At 41.1% G+C, this 22800-nt stretch overlaps 1 protein-coding gene across 2 annotated transcripts in view; it reads left to right on the top strand.

The window, feature by feature from the left end:
• The first annotated feature begins 4850 nt into the window (after positions 1–4850).
• Positions 4851–22800, top strand: part of RCAN2 (regulator of calcineurin 2) — a 245762-nt gene continuing 227812 nt past the window's right edge. The window contains exon 1 of one of the 2 annotated variants that reach the window (XM_081296302.1): positions 4851–5120. The gene's annotated coding sequence lies outside the window, so the exon portion shown is untranslated. The remainder of the gene's footprint in view (positions 5121–22800) is intronic. The other variant, XM_081296303.1, reaches the window with a different exon arrangement.

Below are 22800 nucleotides of genomic sequence, written 5' to 3'. Positions count from 1 at the left end.
TAAAGGAGTAGAAGCATGGATATCCTGGGAACATTCTAGAGTCACAGGAGCAAATATGTATTATGGGAAAGTCCTCAGAGATTCTGATCCACCCATGTGAGCAAGACGTCTACCTGCTCTTTGACAATCACTGACATTGATGGAAGTCCTAGGCTTTCTTCTCATTCAACGTTATCAACAATTTGGATAGCATACTTAGAAAATTTGCCAATGACACAAATTTGCATGCTATAACAAATACTAAACACACTGAATGCAAAATTTAAGATCTGAATGATCTCAACTTGAAACATGGGATCATTCTAATAAAAATTGTTACCTAAGAACTCTACAGATTAAGAATGGGAAGTGAATTTAGGGAGAGGTATTTAGGGGGGAGGGTACTGGGGATTGAATTTAGGCCACATCCCCAACACTATTTTGTACTTTATTTAGAGACAGGGTCGCACTGAGTTGCTTAGCACCTTGCTGTTGCTGAGGTTGACTTTGAACTCACAGTCCTCCTGCTTCAGCCTCCCAAGCTGCTGGAATTACAGGCATGTGCCACTGCACGTAGCTTGGGAGAGGTATATGTTTAACAGAAAAATATCTGAAGAAGATTGAGGCTGTGGATATGGCTCAGTGGTAGTGTGCTTGCTTGGTATTGGACTTGCCTGGTATTGGACTATAATTGCAGGATAGCAGTAAACTCAATAGTTTCACTATATAGAGATAGATGTAGAAATAAAGATGTGAATTTGTGTATATATGTATGTAATTGCATGTGTGTATTTACAAACGTGTGTGTGTGTGTGTGTGTGTTTCCCCAGCTCTTTTATTGAGATTAAAAGCAACCACACAACAATAAGCCACACCTAGTGCTTAGCTTTTAGGGTTCTAGTTACCATGCCCCATTCATGAATCTACACACACATACACACACACACACACAACAACAACAACAAAACCCTGCAGCCACCAAAGAGCTTCTTGAAGAAATGGCTGACTCCAAGGCTTGGACTGACCAAGTACAAGACAAGACAGGAATGTCTTGTGCCAGACAGCAAAGGACACTCAGTTATGGGGAGGTGTCCATAGCCTCCAAAGATATGAACAGGCTGATTAAGACATGGATGAAATCCAGAAATGGAGACATACATCTAATAAAACAGGTTCAAAATCTATATGAAGAAAACTTCAACCCACAGCCAAAAAAAAAAAAAAAAATGCTGTTGATACTAAAAGGACAGCAAGAAAAACAAAAAACAAGTTGGATTTCATTCCGCTGTTATTTATTTTATTAAAAAAACAATAAAAAATAAAAACTTTTGTATTATTAGTGAGGACACTATCAAGAAAAAGATAACTCAGAGGATGTGAGGAAATATCTGTAAAGAAATTAATATCTGCTGGGTTTCTGTTCTCGAGACTAAAAGGCTCAGGGGTCACTCCAGTTAAACTGGGCTAACTGGGCTGCACGAAATAACCACACAAGATACACAAATACCTTTTTCTTTGGGGTCGTTGTGATGGCTCCTCTGACCTTAAGGGTCCACAGAAAGAGAGAGCGAGAGCACGTGCTGACCCCTTTTATTGAGGAGAAGCTATTCAAATGAGGCGAGGGGTCAGGTTTCAGGGGGCTGAGTCTATCTTCATGATGTCCACTGTCAGCAGGTTGACTGACACCTGGGTAGGCCCCACCCAAGGGTACAGTAAGAGAAGGGGACACACACACACAAAGCACTTCCATGGAAGATTCTACCCTAAACAGGGCAAGGGGTTATATTACAAAGGAACAGGTGAGCGTAGCTTCATCCATGGGGCTGTAGCAAGACACACCCATTTCTGTGACTCAGCACCTCAGCACCCAGCTGGGGAGTGTAACTCAGTCACCCGTGAGGTTGGCCTCCCACAAATATCCAGAATATTTTTTAAAAAATTATTAAAATTCCACATAAAAAAAGACAAACATCCCAATTAAAACCTGGACAAAGGTCAAAAATGGGCATTAACGTAACAAAATCTGTATCGTATACATATGGAAAAAAACTATGAATCTATGAAAGAAATCAAAGAACTAAATAAATGGAGAGAGACTGGGTGTTCATGGATAGAAAGACTAAACATTGTCAATTTGTAAATTCTTCCCAACTTGAAATATAGATTCAATGTAATCCCAACAAAATTCCACTAGGTTACTTTGTGGTATTTGACAAGTCTCTTTTGTCTAATTGTTCTGGCCCCTCTCAGGTGCTCTAGGGGCTCCTGCACTTGGTGAAGTCTGGTGCCCTCTTGCTGGAGCCCTGAGCCAGGCCCGCGCATGCCATCGATTTTAATGCTGAATTTTACATCATGTGAACATTATCTTAATTTTAAAAAATGTAATGCTGAAACCAATGATATGACAACACATTTATTCATAAAGTTATCAAACACTGTCAGTATAGTGATGCAGGTTCATTAAAAATTAATTAACTACCTATAGATAATTATAGAGAAATGTGACCATTTAAATTCGTCTTGAGAGCACTTCTCAACAAAGTTTTATAAACAGCATTGGCAAAAGGACAATAATATAAAGAAAGGTGTTTTTTTTCTTTCTTTCTTTCTTTTTTTTTTTTTTTTTTGGATAGAGGACTGAATCCAGGGATTCTTAACCACTGAGTCACATCCACAGCCCTTTTTACATTTGTTGTTGTTTTGAAACAGGGTCTCACTAAGTCATTTAGGGCCTTTCTAAGTTCCTAGGTTGGCTTTGAACTTGTGATCCTCCTGCTTCAGCCTCCTGAGACACTGGGATTACAGTGATGAGCTACTGCATCTGGCAAGGAAGGTATTTTTAATTTTGTTGTAATCCCTTCAAATGTCAAAATAGGTTTACATGTATAATGTAGTGTGCAAACACTGAGATACAGCCTAGTCTAGTGGGGAGTCCGAAGCCAGAGTTTCTGGGTTTGACTTTAGCTTTTCCATTGGTTAGCTTGGGCAAGTCATTTATTTAATCTTTGTGTTTTCTTTTCTATAGGGAATTATAGTACCTACCTAATAGGGTTGTTGTGAGGGTTAAATGAATTAACATAAATGAAGTGCTTTGCAGGGAGCTTAGCATATAGTAAGTGCTTGATAAATGTTAACAAACAAAACTTCTACTTCTTTATTACCACTTTAACATTTGTCACCCAATAGCCTCATCCTGATCTCCAAACCCAACTCCAAACACAGACTCTGTGAACTCTTTCCTTCTCTTCTTCTTGCCATTATCACTTACTTTGTTGGCAATATCTCACTCTTTCCAAGATAAACCAGATGAGCTGGTTTGAACTCCACCTCCTTCTCTGTCTCATTTATTATCATCCATTCTCCACACAAGATGACACAGAATTTCCCTTAGTAATAGAAGGCCTAGGTGGCAGTGAAAACTCTTAGAAAGCATCTAGAAAAGTAAAAATACCTCTTTCTGGATGGTAGGAAAATGACCATGATCATTTTGTAACAGCTAATACATATTGAGCCACTTCAAAAAAGAGAACTAGAGTCAATGAGAGAAAAGTCTAGGAAGCAAGATTTTGCTCAAATATGAGTACCTTTTAAAAAAATTTCTGTCCCAAATGATAATTCATATAAATGAACAGATTCTTCCGGATTTCTGCAATCAAAAGGGTGGAAGATAAATCTGCCATTTTCAATTCTAAAAATGTCATTTAAACTCTGTATTTATTTATATTAATGCAGATTAAATAGAAAAAAAAGGGACCAAGACATACTGTCTGAGTAAGCAAAGAATAATTGTAGACTATGGATTGCTTCAATACAATTTTAATATTGTTATTAAGAAGCGATAAAGCATAAGAAGCAAGAAGAAAAAGGCCTATTTAGGTAGCAATTAGAAAGATGACAGAACACAGAATTGATTTGAATTTGTTATTCAATTATTTCCCCACTTCAGGTTAGTCTGCACCACCCCTTCCTTCAATTTCCCCACTTTCCCTATCTTCTGCGTTCTCTTGCCAACAAACTCAGTCCTGACCTGTGCTACCGGCAAGTCACAGACTTTCTCTTCCCTCTGAATTGCTTCCACCGGGGTTAACTTTGTTTAGCAACAGATCTATGCTAGATTGCTTGTCTCTCAGCCGGTTTGCCTTAAGACACCAGCCTCCTGCTCCTAGTCTCATGGGCTCACACGCAATAGGAATTCTTGAAGCCAGAGACCTTCTGTCCGGGGTCTGATGGCTGAGAATACTGGCACAGCTGTGCAGCCCGCGCAGGGCACCTTCAGCGGCGTGGGCTGGGCCGGGTGCAGGGCTCCAGCAAGAGGGCGCCAGCGCTCACGAGCGCAGAAGCCATGAAGCACCCGAGAGGGGGCTTCGTGACATTTCCTCAGCCAGAGTCCTGGGCTCAGTCATCTTATTAAGAGTCCCTCTGCCAGCATCCCCCACCCACACTTTGCTTTTCTACCAGCTTCATGTTGGTTGTGGCTGCCCACTCACCCCTAGCTTTAGAACTGACCCTTCAGCACCCCGAATGTCCGCATCCGGGGTGCGACCCCAGGAGTCCCTTCTCACTGAGACAGCGCTCCTATGGACAGGCTCCTACGCTAGGCTCCCAGGGGGTCCACATCGCCTTCTCTGCACCCAGAGAAGAAAGGAGGGGCTGTGGGGCTGAGGCAGGGTGAGAGCCCGGGAGGTGGAGTGGGTGGGGGGACCTGGAACGGCGCCGGGTCCGGAGAGAGGAGGGAAGAAGAGGCCAGACAGGGGCTTTTGGTTTCCCGGGGTCTGATTGGAGGTTGGCCCGATGAGTCGGAGCTAGGGGCGCGCCCATCTCCACTGGCTCCAGCGAGAGCCGCCCGCTCGGCCCCTCCCCGGAGCCGCTTTGTCCCGGGTGACGGCGGCGGAGGTTGCGGGGAGGAGCGGGCAGGAGGCGCAGACCCACCGACCCAGGGACCCAGAGTCCGGGAGGCGGGGCGCCCGGCGCACAGCCCCACGCCCAGGCCCGCACTGCGCGCGCCTCCACACGCTCCTGCACAGGTCCGCAGGTGAGCAGGCAGCTCCGCGCCCACAGTCGCCGGCCCCCGCGGACTGCCGGAGCCGCCGCCGCCGCCGCCGCCGCCTCTGCCTCCGCGGCGCATCGCGGACGCCCTGCAGGTCGGTTATGTAACCACGCCGGCCGCTCTCCACTGTACCCCGTCCCGCCAGGGCTGACCGCGGTGGTACAGGGTGATCGCGGCAGGGGGCAGACAAGCGCGGCCGAATTTGGGGTCTGGGAAGGGGCAGCGGGGGCCAGAGGCTCTCTATTCACCTATTGGTCAGTCCTTGAAGCGGCAATGGTGTAAGGTCTCCCAGGACCCCTCTAGGAGGCGCATGTCAAGGAGCCCCTTCCCCATTCCTAGTGGCCCAAGGGTTCGCTTTCTCAAGGAGCAGCAGCAGGTGCATATGTGGAGGACCGAGAATGACTACTGTGATCCCCCAGATTGAGGCTTGGAAAAGGGGGTGAGGGAAGTCTGACCACCCAAAGATCAAAGGAGAAAAGAGACCACTTTCTTCCCAGGGCTTAACGGAATGTTCTGGGGACAAGGAAGGTGCTTTAAGGCACAGCAGGCTGGAATTTTGTCCTGCTTGGGATTAGCGGGCTTGGGTCATCTAAAAATAACTTCAAGTTTGAAAAGTGAAATGGACTGGAGCGTTGGGTGCTGGGTTCCTCCTGCCTGTGGGATGCTTCGCTCCAGAAGTCATCAGAGGGAACTGGCAAATCCCAGCCGCCTGATCCCTCAGCTGCCTCTGGATCTCGCTGGTTTCCAGGGTGCCTCGGTTTGACTTTTAGTTAATGATTTATTCTCCAAGGCACTGCTGTCTTTTTCTTACCCCCTAATGGATTAGAGCAGAGTGTATGCTTTTGACACTTTCTTGTTTCTTCCATTGGGGTAGAGATGATTAGTGGACATCTAATGAGTCCAATGCGAAAGCTATTTTTTTAAATCTTGTTTTAGTAAAAACAAAAGGTTTCTTATAAACTTCCACAATTTTCCATGAATGAAGATGAAAAGATTCTACAGCATTCCAGCTCTCCCTTCTCTTTAGCCAGCATGCCACCTATCATACAGACTGGAGGCTTTAGGAGAAGTAGGACATTTTTCTTTTCAATGCAACTCAACTCTCACACCTTCATCATCCTTAATTCCACCAACTTCCAAACCCAGCACAAGTCTATCACAGGCACAGGGTAACACTTGCTAATGAGCCCTCCATTCTGGGCCTACAGTGAAGATGGACATGCCCAGAAATTGGAAAGGATCAAGAAGCAGGTTAGTATCAATAGCAGAAAAGTCAGGGGAGTGAACACTTGGCTGCCTTTCAGTATCCTGATTGATTTTCTTTAGCTTTAGAGCTATTATATTAAGTATGATTATGATCAGTCTTTGAGTTCAATTAGTCTAAAAGGTGTGTGGCACTTGGTTTTTCAATCCACTACAAAACAAATCGGCATTTATTGAGTCCTTACTATCTGAGTTCAGTCCTCAGGATTTTGTGTGGGAAGTGTTCTCAACTAAACTTACAGGATCTTAAGAGCTTTGAAAATGCCTAGTGTATGCAGGTCCTGAAGAACTTACCTAAATCTGAGAGCACGGGGCTCTCTCCAGAGAAGAATAATTTACAGACATAAATGCCAACTTGAGAGCTTTCTCATTTGCTTTCTCATTGCACACCCTTTAAAAAAAACTACATGCATAATTATTTACAGAGAGTCATATATAGTGCAGAAACTAGCGTTCACATTGTTGAGATCAAATTTGACAGTACTGAGGCCCCATTTTCCTATTCCTTTTACTTTCTATGCCATCCACTTGATTGATTCTAGCACCTACTGTGTCCTACGTAGGTCCTGTGCCAGGCACTAAAACAATGAGGCACATATTTCCCAGAAATCAATCTAGCAGGAAAGGATAAGAAAATAAATGATAGTGATTCAGCATGGTGAATGTTTAATGCAGATAAGAACAAGTTCAGCAGCAGCTGAAGGAAGGAAGGGTACAGGGAGTTTGGAGGAGTTGGCAGGAGCATCCTCATTTGGACTGGATCTGAAAGGGTGGTTGGAGTGCTCTAGAGAAGGCACTAGGCATTTTACGTTGAAAGTGGTGGAAAGTTCCCTTTCAAAGAAAAATAGGTGTTCTGAGGTGAGGGGTTAGCAGGAGAGTTTGACGTTAGAGAATGTTAGAGAACCTGGGTTGTGAATATACTTTGTGGAAGAGGAGAAATATACAATCTTTAATATGATTTATTTTTATGTATATTTTGCAAAATATAAATTTGGAGATGGTAAGGAGGTAGGATTGCAAAAATGAATGAGCTCAGAATTGAGAGCATTGGTCCAGCAAACACACACACACACACACACACACACACACACACACACACACAATTAAGTGTGCTTGAACCAGTTGGAATAGGGGAAAGTTATGGGAGATCTATAGAGAGCTATGTGAGAGGGAGAACAGGTGGCACTTGGTCACCAAATGGCAATTGGTATAGAAGGAGAAACTTATATGTTAGGTGGATATTCAGGCCTTTGATTGAGGTAAGAAGTCAATGAGAAACAGCAGGTTCAAAGAAAATAGCAATTTAAACATTTTGAACATCCAAATGAAAAATGCTCAGTAGGCACTTTAATTTTCAAATGTAACTTCTTCATTCCTGCTGCTAACCTTCTGCTGATCTTACTTACCTGAGACTGTCTAGGGCTGCCTTTGGCAAAGAAGGAGATGAACTTGATGGCAGGAACTTGTTTCTACCTCTGTTTCCAAGAGTGAAAGCATTAACTCAGTTATTTGAACTACTACCAGTGGCCATAATAATGATAATGAGAGCAATGTCTAACGTTCATTCAGTGCATATTATATGCTGAGCACAAAGAAGTTAGAATTGCACTTAGATTATCACATTCAGTCCTGCTGCTTACCCTGTGTGGCAGGTGCTGTTTTTCTCCCACGTAATTGATAAGGAAAGCAAAGCCAAGAGAGGATGTCTTGTCTAGGCATACACTTAGTAAGATTTATATCTAGTGTTGAAGTCAAGGTTCTCAGCATTCTCAGTTGCCATTGTGAATTGATAATAACTTTGAAATAATGCCTATTTATCCTATTTATCTCCCTGTGTTTGAATATTTGTGGCTGTAGCCATAAAAGAGAACTGGACTGAGTCAGAAGTCCTGGCTTTCAACTGGTTTCTGCACCTGATTTGTTGTATAGCTTCCTCTCAGGCTTCAGTTATTTTAAATCTGCATCACAATAGAAGAGTTTGGCTAGGTGCTCTTCAAGCAGCCTCAGTATTCTGAAATCCTGCCATCCTGTCTCAAATTCTACTACTAGAGCCTTTGTTTTTTGGTTAAGATTGTGCCTACCTGTCACTTTTAGAATACAAACACCTTTGCAGAAGATTAACTCAGATGGTGCCTTGTCCTTAAGGGCCTGGTGTGAATGAAGCCATAGTGCAGAGCTAAAGGGACTATCTAATGTTGAGGGAGCCCAGTTCAGGGGAGAATCTTTCATAGGCTCTAAAGTAGAGGAATCTTCATAGTGACTGATCACATTCTTTACTTTAGATGTTACTTAAGCTCTGTGAGCATTTCCTAACATACTTGTCATAATGTTGTGAGTACTGAAACAGATAATGATGTAAACTAGGCACCACCCATCAGTTGACCTCATTGAAGGTGCTCAGGAAATGGGGGCCTCACCCCTTGCCTCCAGAGTCATGGACTTGGAGAAAGAAAATGTCAAGTGCTTTGGAAGACAAACTTTCATACTCCATAGTTTTGATAAGGGCCAACCCTAAGTTGGGTATCATCTATCTATCTGTCTTAGAAAGAATTATATGCTGGGAATACAAAAACACACAGCACTTTAAAACATTCCAATGTATGAATTGCTCACATGTGCATTAATCAGTTACCCGCTTAGATATAAAGAAGCTTCAACATTCTACCTCACAGAATTTTGAACTCTTCTTTTGCCAGCTTATGAGGAGGTCAAGTTGCTATAAAGAGATAGTATTGTCTAGGGTTGATGATCCTGGGTTCTAGGATTATGGTGAAGAATATCAAGGGGACAGAATGACTTCCTATTAATTCTGCATCTGTGCATGTTTGCATATCCATCTTCCTCAAGTGCTTTCTGCCCTTGACTATAAAATGGACACTGTCCTTGTATCTTTGCTGTGTTACCAACTGCCAGGTGTCATATATAATAGACTAAATTAATGAATGTAGTTGAGGAATGGAGGAGCCATAATCTTAGCTGAAGCTGGTTTTTTAAAATAATAATAAATTGTATGATTATGGATGGTGCTTTTTAGAAGTTAAAGAAATGTTTCCAAGAATAGCTCAAATATCCTGTAATTCAGAATGCCCACAGAAATATTTTCTATAGTGGGGTGGGAGAAGACTATACTTTCATATTTCATCTCCTCATGCTCAACTCACTCTGAAACAAGGGCCGAAACAGAAATCCTGAGTTTTGGAATATCTGTATGAAAAGACATTTTAGTGGCCACTTTTGGACAAAAGAACTATATAATTTGTGAGCTAGATACTCATTTGTATGATAGTTGCTTTTGTGGGAATAACCACTTTATTCTTTCATGTGATTGACATTTGCCTGCCACAAAATATTGTAAGTTCTCTAAGGCCATCAGCCATGCCTGAATACATCTCTTCCAGTGTTGGGGAGGAGGTATAAAAAGCAGGGACTTGGCATGAAAAGGCCAGGATTCCAATCCTGGTGTTGTCACTTTCCAGCTATGTGACCTTGAGCTTCCCATTGACCTAACAGTCATAGGAGCTGGCATTTGTTGAATGTGGCCCCTGTTCCAGACACTTTGCTCAGCAAGCTGCATATATTATCTCAGTTAATCCATATAACAACTCCTGGGGATAGTTATTATCATCACTATTCACAGGTGAGTACACTCTGAAGTCAGGGGAAATAAGCCACTCAGTGCCAAGTCTCTGAGTTGCAGTTATCTGCAAATTTGGAAAATAATTCTTCATTTCCCCATCTTACAGAGGTGTGAGGGTGACCTGCTACATGTTTTTGCACTGAAAACTAGAATGCTCTGCACATATGGTAAGGTAACTGTTGTAATAGGAACCTCCCACAAGACTAGTTATGGTTGAGTCTGATACAGCACCATGACTGTGAGGGGAGGGGATCCTCTATTTGGAAAAGGAATTATCTAATATATTTAAAAAACTACATACCCTTGTTCTGTTCTTTTTTACAGAGATCTGGTTTCTTTCAAGGGTAACTTGTTTATTGTCAATACCAAGAGTGGACTGATCAGGACAAGGCTGATCAGGCCATGGAACTGGGTCTATCTAGTGAAGGGGGAAGGAGAATCTGGTTTGAAAAGAAGAGTTGAGTGCCAGAGGGTGTTTCAGTATAATCAGAGAAGGCTGAATGTCAAATCCAAATTTGAGGGAAGGATGGGCATGATGTAGAGAGCAAGAAGAGGAAGTTATCACCAGGTACACATCAAGGTGGGTTATAGGACATGAAGTCTGCTCGAAGAGACTAGAAATATTTCCCAGTGTCTACTGAGATCTCTCCACTCATCAGGAAAACTAGGGACCCTGGGCCCTGATTTATTTTAAAAATTGCTTTTGCTTGGACATATGTGCTTCCATTAAGTTTTTATAAAACAGAAGAAAGTTATAAAAAGAGGAAATTAATTTTAACAGATTCCAGTGTGATTCTTACAGGCAGCCCGAACATATGACCTCTCAAGGAAACAAAACTTCTCTAAATAGGCCACTGTGTCCAGGGTTGGCATGTCCACTTCCTAAGTTGAGCTGATAGGTGTATGGAAGTTTTGCTGTGATGCTTAGAATAATATTGAAAGGGGCATTTCTGCTCAGCATCCTCCCTGTCTGGTTTTTCTGACTGGCATTTTCCAAAGGAACCAGTAAGTCGCTCTGGGTTGAGAGCAGGGTTTAGGGCACAAGGACTGCTAGTGTATGGGGTTAGGGGCTGCTCTGTAGAGAAGTAGAACCCAGTTTCTAATGTTGTCTTAGAACCCAGACAGGTCAGCAGAAGCAATTGGAGGGAATAGATTCATTTTTTCTGCAAACATCTCCTTTACTCAACACTACAGCAAGATAGCCTTTATAGCTCTGCTTGTTTTGCCCCCAAACCCAACTGAGAACATATACTTCATCCTGTTTGCAAGGAGGTATGAAAACTGCTGAACTTGGAGGATGAAGCTGGCAGTGTCTGCCATGCCAGGTAAGCAGAGTTGGACTCTCAGCTTTCAGGAAAGACTGGAAGGGCTCTAAATCAGAGTGAGGGGCTGGGTCTTCTCTTGCAGCCCTCTCCTATGGTACCCAACTTAGGGCTGAGATGTTACCCTTGGGAAGTATGTTAGTCATATTTCCATCACTGTGACAAAATACCTGAGAAAAACGATTTCAAAGGAGGAAATACTTATTTTGTCTCATAGATTCAGAGGTTTCAATCTATGGTCACTTGTCCCTAGTGCTGTGGGCTTGTGGTAAGGCAGAACATCATGAAGGGGAGCATGTGGTGGAGCAAAGCTGCTTACCTCATGGTGTCTGGAAAGCAGAGAGAAAAGGGAATAGGGAAGGGAGCCAAGGACAAAATGACAAAATACACCCTTGAAGGTATGCTCCCAATGACCTACTTCCTTCAACTATGCCCCACCTCCTAAAATTTCTAACACCTCCTGATAGCCCATTCAGTTTTAAATCCATATGAATCCTCATAATCTGCTTATAGAGTCAGAGTCCTTATGATCCGATCACCTGCCAAATGCCCCACCTGAACACTGCTGAACTGGAGATCCAACCTTTCACACATGAACTTTGGGAAGACACTTAAGATCTAAATCTTAACATTCTTCCCCCACCCTCCAAAGGCTGATGTCTGTCTGACAATGAAAGATGCACTTCATCCACTTCCAAGAGTTCCTGTGGTCTAATTCCAATATCACGTTAATGTCTAAGTTCAATGTCTTCTGAGACTCAAGGCAAACTCTTAGCTGTGAGCCCCTCTAAAAATAAGAAAAACAAAACCAAACAACCATAATAATAATAAAAATTACATAGTCCTGAAATAAAATGACACAAAGTAAACATTCCCATTACAAAAGAAAGGAATGGGAAAATAGAAGGGACCAACTTGTGCAAAGCAAGACCTGAACATAGCAGGGCAAATATTAAATCCTAAAGCTCCATGTCGGCATCTGGTTTACACCATGGCATAATATGAACTCCAAAGGTCTTGGGAAGCTCCACCCCAGTTATATCAGATTGTCTACATTCCTGGCATCTCTACCCTCCTGGGATCTCCATTGCAACTTCCACTTCACTCTCATAGCCTTTTGCATTGCCCTCTTAGGGGCTGCCACCTGGGATTCTGACCCTGATGCACTATCTGCACTCCCAAGGTTTCCTTTGAAATCCCCGTGGAAGACTCTATGAACCTGCAGCTCTTACATCCTGCATGCCTGTAAGACCAGCACCACGTGGAAGATGCCAAAATCTGGCACCAGGGAGAGCAACAGCTGGGCCCATTGAAAAGCTGGCCGCAGTGAACTTTGAGTGCCTGCACTGCAAAACTATGGGAAGGAATCGTGCCAGCAGGATACCCCAGAGCTCTCTTCTCAAAACAGTCTCAAATGATTTTACACTTTCACACCCATGAGCCTACCATGGATGGGGTCTGGTCAATTTCTTAGTGCAAAGTACTTACTTTTTTTTTTTTTTTTTTTTTTTTTAGTGGCACTAATCTCTTAAGTAACGGTACCCTCTTTGGCCTCATCTTTAAACCTTCTCATTTTCTGGCAAAATTGAAAGATTTTTCAAATCTTTTGGCTCTGCTTTTTACTCCCAGTTCTCACTGTAAACCTGGCTAAAAGCAGCCAGCAATAGTCACATCAGAGCCTGTTCACTGTGCTGTCTTGAAATAGGTAATTTCTGGGGAATTCTTGACTTTTAGAGTTTATGTTCCACTTTTCCATCTTCTTTTCCATCTGAAGGTACCACCAGATTAATTGTCACCTTTAAAATGAGCTTCATGTGAAGTCTCAGGGCATGGACAAAATATAAAAAATTCTTTGCCAGAATATAACATGAATGACATCTTGTCTGGTTTTGAATAGATTCTTCATTTCCGTCTGAAACCTCATTAGCACAGTCTTTACTCTCACATTCCTGTAAGCACGCTGGTCTACTGTGCTACCATCAGCATCCCCTACTAAGCTCCATTTACAGTATTCTAAGCTTTTACCAGTCGTCTTCTCCAAAATTTTCCAAAATTTTCTGGAAATTAGTTCAAAGGCTTTCAAACCCATGGTCAGATATAGTCAATAACCACATTTCTTGGTATCAATTTTCTGTGTTAGCTTTCTGTCACTCTAACAAAATACCTCAGAAAAGCAACTTAAATAGAAGGTTTATTTGGCTCACTATAATTTTTTAAGTCCTTTCTTATTATTAAAGTGGAAAAAGTCCTGGAGGCCAGAAAGTGAGAATGACCACTGTGAACTCTGCCCATCCCTGACTGGGCCCTTTCTTGCTTTGACTTTGTAAGGCCCCATTGTGAGGGAATTTCAAACACTGGTTATATAAGGCAGCTGGTTTTTTATCCATACATACATGGAGCTCTTGATGGTGTCTGTTCAGACTCACAGACACCTCATTTGGTGGTTTGATTGTTCTGGTTTTGGTCTTTGTATATTGTTTTGTGTTTTTTTTTTAATTTGGGTTTTTAAAAAAAATTTATTTTATTTTATTTTATTTTGCTAGCATCCTTAGTTGGTGTTGCTGCTGAGGATGTTTAGTGAGACTAATTAAAATAGTGAGATTATGACAGTATGGCAGGGCCTCTTGACCAGTTCCTCCCATGGGGATACCCTCATGGATCACTATAAGGTACTGAGGGACATTGGGCGGAGCAGCTTTTCTCACTTAAAACAGACTCACCATCTCCACATCAGGACAAATGTGGCCATGAAAGTCCTGCCAAGACAGAATGGAACTTGCCTGTCATTATATGCAAAGTGGTCAAATGTGGTCAAGCTGTTTCAAGTTATTGAAACCACTGGAAGAATCACAATGGAGCATGCAGGTAGGGGATGCCTATGGCACTACATTTTGGGGCCAGTGCCATGGAGGAGGAGGAGGCCTGAAGAGTTTTCAAGCATATCACTTATGCCATGCACTACTGCCACCAAAAGAGCATCATGCACATATAACTAAAGCTTGAGAACATCCTAATGTATGCCGGAGGAAACATCAAGGTCTGTGACTTCGGCCCGAATACCAGGTTTATAGCCAGACAAAAGCTGAACAAGTTCAGGGGTATTCCATGGTACTGTGCTCCAGAAATCTTCTGCCCAAAAGAATATGATCGTCCTGCAGTGGATGTCTGGGACCTGGGTATCCTCTGTCCTTCATAGTCACAGGGTGCCACCCATTTAATGAGATCATCCCTTGGCTTTTTATGTGTTTGCCAAAGTACAATACCTCATCAATCAAATACTGACTGTGGACCCCACATGAAGGCCCATAATGGAGCAAATCATATAGCACCTGTGGCTAAATAATGAATATTCACTGAGTCATTCTAGTGAGCCACCAAGACCCCATCCAGACCCCACAATAATGACCATCATGTTCGATGTGGGTTATAATCCATGCAATACTTGGGTATCTCTGAAAAATAGAAAGTTTAATAAGGCCATGGCTGCATACCTGACATTCCAGCACCAGATAACCCAAAGGCCAGGCTGCATGCTGTGCATCCAGAGGTTGGACCTCACCCAGAAAGGAGTGTCAATGAATCTGCCCTTCACACCTCCCCCTTCTTTCCCACCTAGCATCGCCAGCCTGCCTGCCATTCCTCTCAGCAACCTGCTTGTGAGGATCCCCACTCCCAGCATAGCCCCTGGTGTGTTCCTGCACCTCCTACACCCAGCTCCTGGGATACAGAGCAACAAGTCCTCCGAGGGTACAGGGGCATTAGAAAAACTCCCTCTCCACTGGGAAACCCCATGGAGGGCCTGCAGCCTGTACTCATGACAATTCCAAGGACTGGAAGAGGTTAGCCAGGAGGATTACCACCTGTATTTCTTAGACTACGTTGCTGTAGGCTGGCATGAACAACAGGTCCTGGATTCAAAAGTAAGTAGTTCCAATGAAAACTGACAGCTGAGACAGAGACAAAGTAGAACAGTCCAGCATTTTATCTTATATATGCTTTTTATCAATGTCAGTTTCAATAGATGAATCAAAACTGTACATTTGTGGGGTACAATGTGAAGGTTAGATCATTAAGAGTCCATTTTCACATGGCTCTTTAAATCTTAAGTGGACAATGAGACAACTTGGGCTCCGTAGCTTCTACCATCGTGGCGTGAACATCAACCAGGTGTTGACTCAAAAAGCTGTAGAAGGGAGTTGTGTAAATGGCTGAGGGCTTCTCCAGGTGGATTACAGGTGAGAGGGCTTCTGGAGCTGCCCGCAGATGAGAGCACCCCTCTCTCAGCACCTGGGAGAGACATCAGGCGGGGGTACTTCCCCCTGTCCTTTCTCCCATGTTTCTGAGATATGGCTCTTCTTGATAAATTTCTGTTTTTCACAAATCTTATAGTAAAATTGATTCTTTTGAGCAATCATCACAGGAAAAAAAAAATTAAAATCACATGTACTACCATGTGCAATTGTCAATTGCTATTAACATTTGGTGTATTTCCCTTCAGTCTTTTATAAGACTAAGTATTTATATAGAATCAGGCCTATAATGTGTATAGAATTTTGCATCCTGTGCATTCATCAACAAAGTTTAACTCACTTTTGATATTAGGCCAATGATCCTTGTGAACATTGTTTCTAGTGGCTGCAGAGAGTTATCCTGTGTCATTTTACCACAGTTCATTCACTTTCTCCCCTTTTGTTGAACATTCAGAGGATTCCCAGCGATCGGAGACGTAATAGCTTGATGAACATCTTTGAGCACAATTTGAACACAAATCTATATTTTAGATTATTTTCTTGGGAATTATTAGCTTAAATAGGTGGAACTTCTTTAGGCTTTCCCTAAATATTGACATTGCTTTCCGGTTGTACCGATTGACATTGGTGCATTGTGGCTTTCATTTCTGTTCTGCTTGTATATATTCTTTTTTTGGTGATGTGAAGGGCGGCATGGTCTTAGTGTTTTCCAGGTATGTCCCCTACTCTGGAAACATCCAGGCTTCATAGTTGGTGCAGTCAGACTTTGGGGGAGTTAAGGATTGGTGTATGGGGTTCTAGTAGATTTAGCATGCATGAGTGTCTGCAGAAAGTTTATTTCAGCAGATTAGCTTCACTGATGGCCATCTCTGGCCTGGCATGCGGATATCGCTGCCTTTGTGAGGTCTGCCTCTAACATCTGTCACTGCAGCCTGCTGAGCTTGTGAGGCTGACAAACGGACTAAAGTGGCCTCCACTAGATGAGAATTGGTGCACTTTGTTTCCATTGGCTTCTCAGGTCAGCAAAAGAATTTTCAAATCCTGAAATATACTAAGAGCAAGTCTGGGTGCTTTACATGTATCCTGTTCTGCTTCCATCAGTTTGGACTGGCTTTGTGTCCCCCATTGGGGGCTATTCAGGCAAGCTTCAGAGGCACATGTCCTTTTCTTTTCTTTTTTAACATTTTACTTAAAGAGACACAGGGTATACCATCTTAAATAAATAACTAGGTCACTAGTTTGACTCTTCATAAAACTCACTTGAATATTCATTATTCCAGAATTTTAATTTGATGACTAATCAAATTAGTCTTTTCAAAGAAAAAGACTCTGCATTGACTGTATCAACTATTTTGATTCTATTGACCAAGTTATTGAGGTAAACCATCTATTTGAATTATTTTTCCTTCATAAAATCATCTCAAAGACAGGCTGAATTAGTGTAGTTTTTTGACTTCTTTAATTATTAAAGCTAAAAGCCCAGTAACTATATCTGACCAAGAGAAATCAATGTATAAATGTTCGATTTATACTTCTCTTTGGAGGTTTAATAATTTTCATGAAATAAATTATTTATTTGATTACAGGTATCAGCACATGCATTTTTGAAATAAAGAATGATAAATTCCGATAAGTTAATGGGTAGTTCAAACAAAATCTTATTTGCTCAGGAGCAAAATCTCAGCCTTGATTAATTAAACCAAATACTAATCATGAGTATGTTAATTTTTCTTTCTGTAAGCATTAATGATATTCCTTTGATCTTTTATGATGTACAAACAACACTTATCAAAATAAAAGGTTCAATTTTGTCAGGAAAGATATCCAGCAACTGGCATATCACCAAAGTGCTTACTTGGTATCCTTTATTATTTCTTTGTCCCTTCATGATTTCCGTTCCACAGCTGTTGTTTAGTATTAAACTTCAAAATTTGACAAGGTGACACTTAGGTGAATTTCTGCATGAAAACATTTGCTGGGTTGAATTTTCAAAGGCTTGCCTCCTGGCCTCTGTCTGAGTTCCACGGTGCATGAAGACGCCCCAGGAATTTGTGGCTTGCACCTTGCATGCCGGTTTGGATTCAGCCTCCTGAGATAGGATGGGTGGGGAGAGCAGATGTCTTTCTCATTCTGTTTGCAACCACACTATGAGGTCTGGAGTCTTCTATTCTGGAAGGTTAGGAAGACATATCAGTCCACACACACCTGCAGACTGATTTGGAAAGGTCAGCGTAGGAGAGGAGATGGAATGATCAACAGCTCCTTTGTTTCCCCTAGATCCACAGCACCTTGAATTGAGCCCATTGCCCCTTCCTTTGGGGCAGTGAAAACTACTGAGATCAATAAAGTAGAAACTGGGCAGCACAACTCACTAAACTGTGGAGCCAACCTAGATACCTTTCAGTGGATGAATGGATAAAAAAAAGTGTGGCATATATACACAATGGAATTTTACTCAGCAATAAAAGAGAATAAAATCATGGCATTTGCAGGTAAATGGACAGCGTTGGAGAAGATAATGCTAAGTGAAGTTAGCCAATCCTCAAAACACAAATTCAGAATGTTTTCTCTGATATAAGGAGGCTGATTCTTAGTTGGGTAGGGAGAGGGAGCATGGGAGGAATAAATGAACTCTAGATAAAGCAGAGGGGTTGAAGGGGAAGGAAGGGGGCAGGGGATTAGCAAGGATTGTGGAATGTGATAGACATCATTATCCAAAGTACATGTATGAAGACATGAATTGGTATCAATATACTTTATATACAACCAGAGATGTGAAAGATTGTGCTCTATATGTATAATAAGAATTGTAATGCCTTCCACTGTCATTTATTTTTTAAAAAAATCAGTTAAAAAGTATCTTAATAAATATGTAATTACAAAAAAAGTAGAAACTGGGGATATTAAGAAATTCAGAATGGCTCTATATTGACTCAATTATGAACTAATGAATTAATAGCTTGCATGGGACTTGGGATCAGTTCACAGTGGCCCCGTGTGGAAACCCAGGTACATGGCACATGGGTTTGCCCATGTGGCTCTTTGCTGCTTCATTCTTTTTTGTTGTTGTTGTTAGCTGGGATTGAACCCCAGGGTGCTCAACAAATGAGCCACATCCCCAGTCATTTTTACTTTGAAACAGGGTCATTCTAAGGTGCTTAAGGCCTCACCAAGTTGCTGAGATTGTGATTCTCCTTCCTTAGCCTCCTGAGTCACAGGTATTACAGGTGCACAACACCATGTATGGCTTGCTTCATTCTTTTTATTAACCTAGACAGTTCATAGGAAGTCCCAGTGGCAAACACCAACAGGATTGAATATATATAATCCATGAAATGGCCTTCAGGATCTCCAAGTGTGGTGGCTCCTCATGATATAGTTTCATTCTTTAAAACAATTTTTAAAATCTTCCACATGACTACTTGTCTCCAAGGCTTTTGTCTTGGGTGATAAGGACAACACACATGCCCTGATTGTAGTGTTTTTTCTTAGCCTTTATTTTGCCTTTTTATCTCAGCTTAATCATTGTGATGTCCTCTCAGCTGCTCCTGCCTGTTTTGTTACAATTCAAACCAAGGCATGATGATATAAGAAGATGATTTAATCTGAATTATTGGAGCTATCTTAATGGGTTTTCATGAAAACCAATCCTAGGTATTTTTATGACAGTATAAATTTCAAGGGCATGCTTGATAGGAAAGAAAATCCAAAGAATACTACAGGTTATACAGATGTCTACCTAACTGGTATTTGGGGCTTACTTCTGTATATCTGGGAGCTTGATATAATGGATTTCCCAACTGATCACAACAGCATCCTTCCTTCCCCATCCATCATCAGCCTTGAGCTGTCTGTCTTGAGTGAGTCCATTTGCAGGAGCAAGGATCCCATGTCAGGAAAGGTCTGGCTCTGTTCCGTGGCTTTGCCCTGACCTCCATTCCCATTCTCCTCACAGCCTTATCTCAGTCACCCTAATGCTTTGAAAGTTGAAATGATGCTTTCTCCTCACAAAAGAATGGGTAAAGATGAAGATATAGACATTCTTCCTCCTCTGAGAAAGAGGAGTGTGGTTCAGAATATAACTGCTCAAAGAATAATTTAAAATAATAATAATAATAATAATAATAATAATAATAATAAAATAGTATTCAACGGCGATGGTTGATAAACACCTAACTTTTGTTTGTTTTCTAGTTTGGTGAGAAATCATCCCTAAATTAACAGCTTTTTGGTTTTGCTTCTTTGCTAGATTTTTTTTTAATTAATGAAAACTCCCATTTATTCTTCACAGTGAGTTTGTAGGGAAATGGAGAATTCTGCAAATATTGCAGTTAGGTGCTCCCTTTTCCCCCTAAAATCAGTCTCAAATATTTTTTTATGCATTACAATTCTTATTACACATATGGAGCACAATTTTTTATACCTTTGTATATAAAGTATGTTCACGCCAATTCATGAGATTTATAAAAATTATTTTAATCATTCTTTTTTTGATCAGGCCGTTCTTTTAGTGATTTTCCAAAGAATCTATAAAATTATGCTCTTTTTGCTTTTGGGATTTTATCACTGAGATATTCATGTGCAGCCTTTGTAGTCACCTAATCGTTGTTTAAATAAACCATTCTCACACCTCTTGCCTCATCCTCAGACTGGTAATTTTCAAAAACAATATGTTAATACCATAATGAAGGTATTCTTCCTGCATTGTATGGTTCCTGTCAGTCATGTCTTTTGTCAATCATAGCAGTATAAATGCTGCCAAATATACACATTTCTTTTTCCTAATTGCAATTTGAATTTTTATGGCTTCTTATTAGAGAACCCCAGGAGACCAATAGTAATAATTGACACACAGCTGCTGGAGACCAGATATTATTTCTTCAGCTTCCTATCCTAATAAATAATGAACCACCAAGTTATTTATAAATAAATCAAAAGTTCTTGTAATAAGTAACACCCTAAGAAGCAATTGCATACAATTTGTAGATAGAAAGTGTTATAGAAATGCTAGATATAATAATGATTAAAATGAGAACTGTTTTACTAATAGGCACCATTTAGACCACCTTGCAAATGTATATAATTTTAATTGGACATCTTTTCATTTCTGGTATTTGAAATTCTAGTCTTCTCCCATTCCATCTCTTTCAGATTTCCTCAATCCCTAAGTCCTAATAAAAGCCATCGCTGTTTGTCAAACCCATATTTATGGCACATGCATCATCTAACATATGTATCTCACTCATTTACAAAGTTATTTATCTGTTTACCCTACTGTACAACAGGTATTATCCTAGCCACTAGGGTATAATAAAGCTGTTGGGCATAATCCCTGTTTTTAGTGAAATGAGACTCTGGTAGACTTGCAGCCTCTCTTTTGTCTGCCTGCACCTCTCCTTGGACATTAAGTGTGCTAAGGCTGAGGATGGAACCTGTGTCTTGCCTGCACCTTTGTCCCTGTGGCCCCTGTACCACCCATCATAATAGCTCATGAATAGTGGGCTCTCAGGGGGAAAATGAGCTGACTACCCATTATACGTGTTCTGAATAATTCAGGAACACAAAATTGAAGACATCCAACACCTTCATGTGTCTTTAAAGCCTTTGTTCTCCTGGCAAGGTTGTTATCTATAAGAATAAGTAACTTCACAATCTGGTCTACTTTCACTTTGTGTATGTGAATAGGCATTATTACATAACAAAACAAAATATGATTGAGGGTAGTGTCTGAATTTCCCACAGCCAGATGTCTTAAAGGCTTCTGTCGCAAACTCAAATTATTGTGAAATGCTTCTGTTTTGGTAAGGGCGTGAATTTTTTCCTCTTCTGTGAAATTTTAATGTGAAGTAATTGAACAGGAATACAATTTGGGGTATTTATTGAACACTTATTAAACACTAGGCACTGGGCTAAGGACTTTCCACACATATTGCTCACAGTCGTCTCAATAACCCTAGGAGGTACATTCTGATTTTATGCTGATGTTATTTAGATAAGGGATCTGAGTTCCAGGGGGTGCAGGTACCTTGCTTATGGTTTTACAGGTGATAGGTAGGAGGAGCTGGGACTCACCAGTGTTTCTGTCTACACAGTCCACTGCTCACTTTCAAAGTGGGGGTTGCAGAGGCTTTTATGGGGGAATGATGTAAGGCTTACATACCATAGAACTTCTGTGATTTGTTTTGTTTGTTTGTTTTGGTGTTAATCTAAAATAATATGAGCATATCTGGATCATTTAACGTTACCTTAAGATGATTTGGGTACCAGAATTTGTGTGTGTGTGTGTGTGTGTGTGTGTGTGTGTGTGTGTGTGTTTTAAACAATCAAGTTGGTATCACAGCTATTTTAGTTGCCATGGATTGATGGGATGAACAGTGGACCTCCTATGTAAAAAACTACATGACTCTGTGGCACACTGGTCCAGGAATAGTTTAGGTGTGTCATCAATGAAGAAATGTGGGAGGAGGCTCCTACTGCAAAGCACATGAAGGAGCAGTCCAGACTCCAAAATACCCGTGCTGTAGTTTTCAGAATCAGATTTATAGTGCAATGGAGGGGATCTTTTAGCAAAATATCATCATATGAGTATTAAGTTATTGTGGTTGATTTTCATTGAATTGATTGTATAGTTTCACTTATATTTGATTAGAATATTTAGTTGGAGTTTGATATGATTTTTGAGGAGTTTTAAGAACTTTGTTTTATGTTTCTATGTATTTAAATATAATTACAATAAAAAATTTAAGTCAAAACAGAAAAGGAAGCAGTATACATTTTCCCCTAAAACCTTTTTTCCCCTAAATTCAAATTTGTGCATACTGAATTTCTCTGCACTACCTGGTAAAATCTTTATACTAAATACAAACACTCCCTCAGGGTATGGACTGCCGATTCTTTCTTGGGGGATAAAACATTCATTGACATCTCCTTTCAACCTATAAATATTATCTGGGGAGTTTAAAGTCTGACCTTGAGTGTACTTTTCCAAATTGGTGTGGTTCCCGAATGTACCTTGACTAGCTCTGTCAATCAAATTGCTTTTGGATTTTTGTCACTCTTTATCCTGATTCTGATAACTGACAGTTGCATATACACACCACGCATGGCATATCATTATTTTCTCCTCACCACTATAAAGATTTGTGAACATGGGCTAGGAAGTGGTACCACTTCACCTAGGTGGTGAAGATAATGACCATGTGTTGGAATTTAAAAGGCTTCTGGTTTAAAAGGTCTCTGAGTCTATCTGAAATGACTGCATTAGTTACTCTTCTGAGTAATGAAAGGGGAAGCCCCTGTACA

This window comes from Spermophilus citellus, assembly GCF_964194105.1.
Source record: "Spermophilus citellus genome assembly, chromosome: 5".
Taxonomy (NCBI): Eukaryota; Metazoa; Chordata; class Mammalia; order Rodentia; family Sciuridae; genus Spermophilus; species Spermophilus citellus.
The sequence above is the reverse complement of the archived record's forward strand: the minus strand, read 5'-3'. Positions and strand labels throughout refer to the sequence as shown.